Here is a 12,198-nt window from a genome sequence, read left to right as displayed (position 1 = left end):
CATAGTTGAAAATTATGACTCAACAAATATGGACATAAAAAGTTATCTTCGAGCAATTGCACACAACTTGTAATTAAATGAATGCGATTGAAATGTGCACTTCGTCAGTTGTCGTGCTTTTAACAGTGCATGTTGTCAGTTCTTTTAATAAATTGTGGTTCTTTTAACAGTGCATATCGTCAGTTGTTTCAATAAATTGTGGATCTTTTAACCCTATCCTAACCAGGCTCGCGAGTTTACTAAAAAAACTAGGTGTGGCCAACCCCGTACACACATTTGCAATCGTTAATTACTAGAAACCTATGCGTCGTAGACGATGAGATTATTACAGGTTAGTAGAAACATCATCTGGCTTCCTGTATACATCATAATTGTAAAACTAAAGAAAGTGAATTTAGTGTAAATTAGGTATTTCTAAAAGTGACACATTTCTATAAATTCTTCTTGTTACGCCGCGCCCCCGCTGTGAAAAGAGAACGAAAAAGAATAGTTAGTCAAGTTATTGGTGCGTAAATGAGTAATACGTTTCAATGCGGAGAGAAAGCAAAATTATATAAATATCACAATATCTCAAAAATTACAAAATCCAACTTTATCAAACAAACATGGACAGATAGCTGAACATCACAATGACCCATTGTTTCAATGTTTGAGTAACACGCAAAAATCTTGCTTGAACTGTCGGTTCGATAAAGTGTCGTTCGATCAACTGTCGTTTTGATTAACTGTCGGTTCGATAAAGTGTCGTTCGATCAACTGTCGTTTTGATTAACTGTCGGTTCGATAAAGTGTCGTTTGATCAACTTTCGGTTCGATAAAGTGTCGTTCGATCAACTGTCGTTTCGATCAGGTGTCGTTTCGATCAGGTGTCGTTCGATTAAGTGTCTTTCGATAAAGTGTCGTTCGATTAAGTGTCGTTCGATAAAGTGTCTTTCGATAAGGTGTCGCGTCACGGTTTTCTGTAGAGTCTACAACTTGTAACCAACACACATCCATAACGACTTATCACCCTGACTTTCTTTCTCTTCACGTAATAATCATAATCTCTTTTTTAAAGTATCATTCATTTCGTGCCATCTTTAACGTTAACGAGGTATTTTTTTCCGATTTTGTTCAAATGTTTATGAGAAATATTGCTCCTGAAAAGGATATTCGAAAGAAGCTTACTTTAAAAAAGTCATGTACGTATCCGCACATGCATTGCTTTAAAAAAATTATGCTGTTTGACAACTAGTTTAAAAGTAAGTTTTTATGGACTTGAAAATATATCTTGCAGCTTCACAGGGTGAACTAAACGTTTGGTTTTCAGTCAATTGTGTCTTCGTTTCCCAGATGCGTCCCGCGAAAATGCAGTTTTAAAATTTCTCATATAGCTACAACGCGTAAGACTACCAGTCCGGTGTACTTCTCAATCTCCAACAAGTACGAAATAGATTTAACTGCTTCAAGAAACCAAAAATGCTGCACTATTCCAGTGTCTTTCGATAAAGTGTCATAGTACCGGGCAAACGACCGAAGAGAAACTGATCCAATTCTATGGAGAAGTTTGAAACATCCGATCGAAGCGAGCAGCACATAGAAATATATTTTGTAGATAGTTGAAGCGTGGAATAGTGCAGCATTTTTGGTTTCTTGAAGCAGTTAAATCTATTTCGTACTTGTTGGAGATTGAGAAGTACACCGGACTGGTAGTCTTACGCGTTGTAGCTATATGAGAAATTTTAAAACTGCATTTTCGCGGGACGGTACTATGACACTTTATCGAAAGACACTTTATCGAACGACACTTTATCGAACGACAGTTAATCGAACCGACAGATGATCGAACGACACTTTATCGAACCGACAGTTGATCGAACGACACTTTATCGAACCGACAGTTGATCGAACGACAAACTTTGACAATAGCTTCAAGCAAGATTTTTGCGTGTTTCTCAAACATTAAGACAATAAGCCATTGTGATGTGCGGTCTTTGTAATGGTGTGCATTAATGAATTGTGATGTATATATCATAAAGTTGACGATTTATATTTTATATTTGTATCATAAAGTGTACGATTTCGCATGGCGGCCGGCCCGCAATGCAAAATCGTCCGGCCCGAAACATATTAATAAGTTATGACAAGAATACGGCCCGCCGTTTCTTATTGAGTTTCAAACTGCAGTGTTATCTCTGTTTGAAAAAATTGTGGTATTGTTACGCCATAAGTACGTCGTACTAGTCTATTGTTACGCCATAAAACTGGTGCGAAGGCGGTAGACCAGTATCTCGTACTAAGTACGAGATTGTCTGTACAGTAGACTAGACTAGTCGTTATAGATACAAAGAGTAAGGAATTGAAGGCAAAATTTCATAGCAAGGGGCGTATCGCTGCCTGACTTTTACACAAAGTAGCTTCTTGAAAGTGGTCTTTATCCCAGCTTTTTCAATTCTTGTTGTACAACGGTTCGAGGACTTCCTGGCCACGTTCAGTGACGACGATGAGCAGCACTTGTCTGAATACATTGAATATTTCGAAACTACTTGGATTGGACGATTACGTCGCAGGAATCGTCGTCAACCTCTATTTCCTATCCGGTGTTGGAATGTCTTCCACCGGGTTCAAGATGACCTTCCACGAACGAATAATAGCATTGAAGGATGGCACAATGCGTTCAGCAAGCGTGTCTCAATATCCCATCCGACGCTTTGCAGACTCGTCAAAAAAATTAATCAGGAACAAGGTTCCAACGAAATGTTTATTGAGCAATTGAGTGCTGGAATTGCTGGCCCACCTCGGAAGAGGCGCTACGACGCTGTCAACCAACGGCTGAAGAGCATAGTCGAAAATTATGACTCAACGAATATTGACATAAAAAGTTATCTTCGAGCAATTGCACACAACTTGTAATTAAATGAATGCGATTGAAATGTGCACTTCGTCAGTTGTCGTGCTTTTAACAGTGCATATCGTCAGTTGTTTCGTTAAATTGTGGTTCTTTTAACCCTATCCTAACCAGGCTCGCGAGTTTACTAAAAAACTAGGTGTGGCCGACCCCGCACACACATTTGCAATCGTTAATTACTAGAAAACTATGCGTCGTAGACTGATGAGATTTTTACAGGTTAGTAGAAACATCATCTGGCTTCCTGTATACATCATAATTGTAAAACTAAAGAAAGTGAATTTAGTGTAAGTTAGGTATTTCTAAAAGTGACACATTTCTAGAAATTCTTCTTGTTACGCCGCGCCCCCGCTGTGGGAAGAGAACGAAAGAGAATAGTTAGTCAAGTTATTGGTACGTAAATGAGTAATACGCTTCAATGCGGAAAGAGAGCAAAATTATATAAATATCACAATATCTCAAAAATTACAAAATCAAACTTTATCAAACAAACATGGACAGATAGCTGAACATTTTTTATGAAAAGTCACCAAATTTCAATTTTCTACAGCAAACAATGCAACTGTACGCCACGTTTTGCTATGGCTGTGTACGGGAGAAGCAACAGTCGATTCGATCAACTGTCGCTTTGATCAACTGTCGGTTCGATAAAGTGTCGTTTGATCAACTGTCGATTCGATAAAGTGTTGTTCGATCAACTGTCGGTTCGATCATCTGTCGTTTCGATCAGCTGTCGTTTCGATCAGCTGTCGGTTCGATAAAGTGTCGTTTGATCAACTGTCGATTCGATAAAGTGTTGTTCGATCAACTGTCGGTTCGATCATCTGTCGTTTCGATCAGCTGTCGTTCGATTAAGTGTCTTTCGATAAACTATCGTTCGATAAAGTGTAGTTCGATAAAGTGTCTTTCGATTAAGTGTCGCGTCACGGTTTGCCCAGTTCTGAAGAGTGCATATCAGGCCAGCATACGCAGACTGAAGGGCCTGTAGGCCTATCCGAAGCCCTATCTAAAACAATGCAAAGTACCATATTTCAATTTGAATTTGCTTCTAAACAAGCCCGGTCACCTGGCTGAGTTTTTGTATCCGCCGAGATGTAGGACAAAAGGTCTTAACGCAGTATTTTGAGCAAATTCTCGTATCTGGAATTCTCACACCAAATGCTTCAACTTTTTAACAACTTTTTTCCTTGTATTTTTCCAAAAAATCCGCCAAAAAGCCTTAACTTTGAACCAACACAAAACGTCAACTTTAGCCTGAATCTACACTCCGCACACGCCATGACAACAGCAAACATTCACAATTTGAGGTCGCGTGCGCACTGGACCGGAACCATTGATACTTTTTCTATAGTGACGTCTTGCATGCGAACTTCGTCACGATCGCTGGGTTGCCGTTTTAAAACTACTGAAAATCGTACTACAGGCCCTGAAGGCAACGTTTTATTGTGAAATATTGCCCTGTAGTACGTTTAGCATACGGAATGTACCACCCTTATAACGGTCTTAGAAATAACTTATAGTTATATCTAAAATGTAAATCCTTAGGAAAACTAAAAATGTCATACAATCGTTCCATATCAAATTATCTTTTTATACCTGCCGTGAAGAGCGCAACACTGATGAAACCATTAAGCGTATTGTGAAAATTTTCAAGTTAACATATACAGGTTTGTAAAGCGAACCCTTAATACCTTGCAGTCTGTAGCAGATAATTTTATAGACAAATAAAAACAACCTATTGCGAATGAAGGCGTTTTAAACCTTAGCTGAAGTAAACTTTGGGTGTCCCTGCTCTGAGGCTATAGCAATGCATTGACCAGAGAATTAAGCTCAACTTCCGCGTTCTATTTAGTTTCTGTGGCTAGCAATAGATCGTTACCCAATGCTTTTCGTTGTGGTATTATTATCTGGTTATAGTCTTTTGTCAAGTTACGCCGCTTTGCAACGTCGATATAATACAGTCGAATCCGCTTAATTCGGACACTTTGGTTCCGCTCACTTTTGGCCGAATTAAGCGGAGAAACGGCTTTGTCCGAATTAAGCGGAAAATCAATTGTTCGTTTCATGGTCATGCATAATGGCAAAAAACGCATTTAAAATACTGTAGTGTTGCGTAATAAATGAATTGCAGCTGCGCTATACTGCAGTAACTAGCACTGATCGCATAAAACGTCTTCGTTAGTTCGTTTACTTTAGTGAGCAATTTCACTTTTTGTGCTAAACTTTTCTGTACAATTTTGTCCTACAAGATGGACGCAATTGTACAGAAGTAAAAGCGACTATGAAGCTGGCACGGCGTTATATGAGTTCATTGTCGATTGTTTTTGCATGGATCGTCATTGTTTCACCATAATCACTCATAATGCAATTGAATCTTTCTTAAAACGAACGAAGTACTGTTTATTGTGTCATAACTAGGGCCATTTTTATTTTGACCTAAAAAAAAATTTTTTGACTTTATTTTTATCAAATTTTGACTTTATTTTGACCTAACGAAATTGCTTATTTGTAGAGGCCACAGTTCTTCCTCCAGTTACCCAAACATAATATTTTGTCGATTTCAGACCCAAACGTAATATTTTGTCGAAAAGTCAAGGTGTTTTATGGATTATAAAAAGTGCGTCGTGTTTTTTGGCGATAGATTTAGGTAGCTTGTGTTATTTTGTCCTTGTGAAAAGGGCACTTTGCCTCGATTTTCTCCGCATGGTAAATTCTAATAAACAGCAAATTAAACAGGGAATGCTTGTTGTTGCTCCAATCCAGCTTGATGGCCTTTACTTTTCCTGTGGCTTTCAACAAAATACTTTTTATCGCACTTCACTATAACCTCGCAAAAATTGCACCTTAAATCACCCCCGGGAGTTGCATTAAATTCATCAGAAAAATCTCGACAAATCTGTCTAACTTTTGCTGAAGACGATTTGGCTTGCTTAGGCATTTTTGTATTACAGAATGTCAGTAGGCTATTCCTAAAATCCAAACTGTTGATCTTCGAAAATACCACGTTTATGAAGAGGAAGTGTTTTATAAGAATTATTTAAATACGTAACAATGAATAAACGATGGACAATTTGCGATAAAAGTTACTGCTGATCCAAGTGGGCATTGTGACTTATTTCCTGCTTTTATGTGTTAATATGGTTTAATTGTGTCGCAGTTCCTGATTTACAATGCTTCCACGAGGATTTTTACAAGAATTACTCTCAAGAAACACAAAAACTTTGTAAAAAGCCATATTTTGACTTTATTGAAAATTTTGACTTTATTGTAAATTTTGACTTTATTTTGACCTATACACTTCTTAGAAACAATCCCCTAGGTGCTGAAAACAACTTTATTCTCTGATTCGTGGTCAGACGAGGTCCTTAAAAATTTCTGACTTTATTGACTTTTGCGGGCCCTAGTCATAACCTAACGATGGAATTGCGAACCTGTGTCCGAATTAAGCGGAGAATTGTCCGAATTAACAGGAGTTTTTTACGTTCAATTTTTACTTTTGTTCCGTTCCCGAGCATTTTGGCCGAATAAAGCGGTTGTCCGGTTATCCGGTGTCCGAATTAAGCGGATTCGACTGTATATGAAACGTTTTTTTTATCTTTACGATATAGCAGGTGTGTTTAATGGGTGCAGTTTTTGTTCAAGTTATGGTGTATAAGCAGCCAAAGAGGTCAAGAAATGGCGCATTTATAACAAAAGCTCTTTTAAACATCTTATTAATGAAGAAATTACTACATCTGTGGGTTTACCATTGCAAGAAACGTATGAAAAGTTTGGAAGAAACATGAACTTATAACGTGTAGAGGTATGAAGAATTGCAAATTGACAGTGAAACAAATATGAACTAAAGTTATGTCACTTCAGTAACCATATGATTGCATTTTTTCGTAAGATTAAATTTTATTTCAAATGTAGTTACACATCGCTTCTGTAAGCTGCCTGCAAATAAATTCCTGTCGAACGTTTTCTAACGGCTGCACTTTATGTCGCTTATACGTTTATTTCTTTGTAACGTGCTTTTTTTGCTAACCCAGAAAAAGCTGTTGTACATCCCTGTTGACGCCCAGAATTTTTCATTGTTGCTCTGAAATGAACCAGTCGAGACGACGTTAATATTTTGGTTGTCTCGACACAATGTTATGTTTTTACCATGTTTAACCAATGAAGAATCAATATAATCAAGATAAATCGAAGTAAACAATTGTGCTTTTGTTGATGCCACAACAGTTAGATAGCAATTAGCAACGGTTGTTTCGAATTCAGTAAGTGCTGAATTCAGCACTGATCGTGTTAGCGGTTGAGCTTCCGTAGGCAGTCACATTGCAAACTGAAGTGATTGCTAATAAAATGTTTGTAATCTGACAAGAATAATTCAGCACGAACAATCGAACTTTTTGGTTGTGAAAAGTGTGCACGACCTTGGAGACTCATAATTTTCGATAGACCAGAAATCACGTGCTGCAACTTTATGACTTAGCGGTGTGTTGGACCTGTTCAACTACAGGTTACAACTAGGCTACAATAAACACCATTCGTCATAAACTATTTGCGTCAACCTGCACCGCCTTAAAGCAAAACAATACTCTACTCTAATACTACTTTGTGTTTGGAGTACAATTGCCGACGTCCAGCTGTTGTCACTCACACCCCACAATTTCTACAAATCGTGTTGTTTTCGTTACAAAGCAACTATTCTTGAGCTTCAATGCAAATAGGCTATATGATAGCAAAGTAGAAGGGCTTCAATTTTTTTCCTGCGACGTTCCCCCTGTTGTGCTACATATTAAAGACCGATATATATTGATTCTGATGTAAAAAATCGCATTCGTCTTGCAGCAACTGCATTCGGACGGCTCCGAAACCTTGTCTTTCAAAATCAATCACTTTGTCTCCCCACCCAAATTGATGTGTATAGATTCGTGTGTACAAATACCCTATCATACGGCTGCGAAACCTGGAACACGTATCGCCAGCATATAAAAATGTGTGAGGCCTTTCACATTCGTTGAATCTAAAAGATTCTTAAGATTTAGAAGAACGATCGCCATTTCTACAAAAAACGTAGTGTAACAAGCCATTAACCATGGTAGTCAAGTGGCTTGCATGGCCACATCAAAGAAATGCTCACAAATCGCCTCCCCAAAAATTGTCCTCTACTCAGACCTCCGCGATGATATTAATCCAGTTGGTGCCCAAAGAACACGGTTGACAGATGACATCAGGTCAATCATGAAAACGTGCAATATCAACCCCGATTCCATAGAAAAAAATTAACCAACGACCAAATCAAATGGTAGCTTTTATAAAAACCCTAACGAAAAACTATGCAGCAAGCCGAATTCTGGAATTCAGCAAAACGCGGATGGAAGAATACGTCGGAAAAACTTAAGTGTTCACTTGCAACCAAATACACTTATGAAATTTCCTTTTCCCACTTGTATACCATTCTGAAAATGAAACATTGGCTTTTATTCTCATATGCAGAGCTACAAAATGAGACAAGGAAGTTGGCTTTTTTTCGACTTATACCATATAAGCAGGTAAGCATTTGCCTTCACATGAATGTAATGCAATTTTTTATTTACAGAAATTGTTCGCATATGCTATTCGCACATGTTCTGTAAATTCTCGTGGACCTGCCTGCCCAGCGTTTTGAATTATGACACATTAATTACCAATGTTTTTTTCCAAAATCCGCTGTCACAAAGGTCATTGTAAATTTAGGCGTTGAATTGGACAGACGCTGTTTCCAGTTCATTCCTGTTTCTTTTTTCAATTTAATGTGTGCCTTCCATGTGGATTAATTGTCTGTTACCGTTACACTTCACTGCTGTGATATTGTTCTGACGAAAGTAAAGCAAGCAGAATTCGCCAAGCGGTCTGGTCATTATTTTAAGATAAAGTATTTGAAGGTTAACACGACAGAAATAACACGTCACATCTTCACTTTTATCACCGATAAAGCAATGACACCAGATGCACAAATATTACAAAAACTACCATAAAAGCATGCAAGTAGATTTCGTTTAAAATTAAAGCATAATTAGGCCTACAAACTAAATTAATTCAAACAGTAAATGTCAAAACTTCATAACAAGTTTACTCTGACGGGAAAAAATACTGCAGTGCCACAAAAATGTCTAGAATTGTCGGACCACGGAGCGGCGGGAAACAAAAATTAAAAAGCTTTGTCATAAATCGATAAATCACTGTTGGGTAAGAAATATCGCATACGCGTGAAGATTTCCTATCAACGAATTCATGTACGGCACAGATTATGGCATTATGATAATAAACTTCGGGGTTACATTTCAAGGAATTAATCGCAAATAATTCCAAATAAAAATGATTTTAAAACTTTCTTTTTCCTTAAAGCTTGGCTGAGTACAAAAACCAAAATCAATTGTAAATAAAATAAATGTCGGTAAAATAGTTAATTCGTTTTCAATGTACTCATTTTCAGCTTGTTCTTGTCTCACTTTTTCAAGCATTTCTGTTTTAACTGACCATTTTTCTTTGAGCATAATGTTGTTATTTGCACGTGATGTATGCAATTATAAAATTGATTAGTCAGATGAAAAGTATTTTGAGAACATTTCGTTTCATCGAAATGTGTTGAAAACAATGTGTTTAGATGTGGTGCTGCTGACTGCAACCTGAGCTTCAGGAAGTATACTTTGCTTATGTCTCACTATAAAAGAAAGCATAAGACAAAACCATATCAAAGAACTTTTACTGAATCTGACATTTCTTGTGATTTGTATAAATGTGCACAGCCTGATTGTACTCTGCAATGTTCGAGCAACCAACTGTACAATATTGTAAAATATGTCAAGTGTCATATTTTGAATGGTGCATTAATTAATTGTCCATATCAACACTGTCATGCAAAGTAAAGTAAATAAAAGGAATTGTAAATAAAAGGCGGGTGATTGATAGATTTACTTTTAATAAAGTATTGATTTTTGCTTTAATACAGCTACTTGTATGTAGAAACATGTGTATAGGATCTGTAATAAACATATTACCATTACTATTTTAACAGTTTTATGCGTTAATTTACATAATGCGTTGTTTTAGGAAAAAACGAATTGCTTTGTGTAAAGACACTTCACATCTTTTGAACGTAAAGATAGCCTACATAATTTTGTATGGCGACACTGCTGCCACACATTTAGATGTAAACAAGAAAAACTTTTTTTTACAGTGTGCAGTTATCACAGCAATCAATGATTTAAAAATAAAGCAAATTGTGTTTCCATAAATTAAATTAAATAACACATTATATGAATAAACAAAACCGCAAAAACACCTATGACTTAACAAAGTAAAGCGAAATGGTAAAACCAAATTTTAAAACAAGATGTATATTGGTATAGTGGTAAAAGCCTCATCCTTGCCTGATAACGAACTGCGTATAGACGTTTTTGTAAATGGGTTGAATCGTCCTAGGTTGAATGGTCCTGGGTTGAATCGTCCTGAGTTGAATCGTCCGTGGGTTGAATCGTCCGCGGGTTGAATCGCCCGGGGGTTGAATCGTCCGCGGGTTGAATCATCCGCTGGTTGAATCGTCCGCGGGTTGAATCGTCCGCGGGTTGAATCGTCCGGGGGGTGAATCGTCCGTGGATTGAATCGTCCAGGGGTTGAATTGTCCGTGGGTTGAATCGTCCGTGGGTTGAATCGTCCTAGAACCGGCGCTTTAAAGGAAAGTGACTGAAAACAATTTAAAAAGCGAAGAACAGTACACTAATCTTTTGAAATAATAATAGTATACACCTTAACTTAACTTTATAGTTAAAACAAAACTGAACTTTTTTGGAGAGCTGGCTTGTAGGCGGCTAACAGCAGTGAGGCGTTTAACAAAAATAAATCGGTTCTAGGACGATTCAACAAACGGACGATTCAACCCCGGACGATTCAACCCACGGACAATTCAACCAGCGGACGATTCAACCAGCGGATGATTCAACCCGCGGACGATTCAACCAGCGCATGTGCGCCCCCTCCGTTAATTAATGACGCAGATGTAATTGCTTAGTTTTGTTTTCGAAGTGTACCCGAGTGCAGTTGTGTTTTGTTTCTGCTGGATAAGCCGGAATTTAAAAACATTCTTGGTTATAGGCGGTGATTCTTTGACCATGAAAAACAAATCATCCCGTTTTTCAATCGGCTTGTCGCAGCAAAGGAAACAGTCAAATTTAGGAAATTAGGAACGCGATAGCGAACTGTGGTGAATTAGGTCATGTACGGTCCGCCTAGCGCCCCAGACGTCGCTAACGACCAGTACATTTTACAGTTAGTAGGGCTAGAACAAAATTAATTTTTTTTCAAATACAAGTTTTTCTTCAGTTGAGTTTAAACGTAAATTTAGTAACTATTTAAGTGCCATTCTGTGCTGTGTATGCTTGTATGCGATTCCATGGAAACCAAAAAGATTCTAATTTTTAGTTTTCCTTTTTTATAATTTTTATCTCATTTTCTAAATGATGTGAAAGCTACCATCAAACTCAGGGTTTCCAGCTTTTTGGACTCACAAACTAAACCTGCAAGTCCAGGTCAAAATTATTGGCCAGCACAACTTTTTTACAAAATTGCTTGTTGTATATAAATAGGCCTATATTGTTTAAGCACATTAACCTGTAAAACAATAAATATTTTTGACTTACAAAATTTTATTTCACCCCAGCACCTGTTATTTATTAGCTCGTTGCCATAATCGAGGTCATGCTTTCTTCATACCAAAGATAAAGAAATTCAAAGCAAACGTTAAAAGTTTAAACGTAACAAACTTCATTTCAATATGACTTCAAACTGTCTTATTCAGGTGCAAATAATTTTTCCAAGCATTTAGTGGTGATCATCAACTAGCATTCGTTAATTGTAAGGTGACCTAAGTTACGGTACGTTATTGAGCAGTTATTGCGTAGACAATTAAAACTATTTATCACAGGAACTATACTAGCCTACAGAACCATAGAACAACTGTTTGAGTTTTTTGTGGTTCCACCTGTCAAGAGACATTATAGCCTACAATACAGTTAAGTGCTTTTATGTGTTACATCAAACAACGCAAAACCAAATGAACTTTGGTATAAAGCAAACATCTTCATTGTTATATAAGTCTTAATCAAAATATACTGAGAACCAGATTCACTTTCAAGCAGTTATATTGTGACATCTTTCGCATTGCATGACAGTTCCCACGAAGAATGCTTGCACATTGCCCTCCTTTATCCGCCCATTTTTGGAATGAAATCATTAGAATAATTCTTCAAAAGCTTTTTGTGTTATATAGCACTAGGCTATGTAGACTT

Source organism: Clavelina lepadiformis, chromosome 4, assembly GCF_947623445.1.
Source record: "Clavelina lepadiformis chromosome 4, kaClaLepa1.1, whole genome shotgun sequence".
Lineage (NCBI taxonomy): Eukaryota > Metazoa > Chordata > Ascidiacea > Aplousobranchia > Clavelinidae > Clavelina > Clavelina lepadiformis.
Note: the sequence above shows the minus strand (reverse complement) of the source record.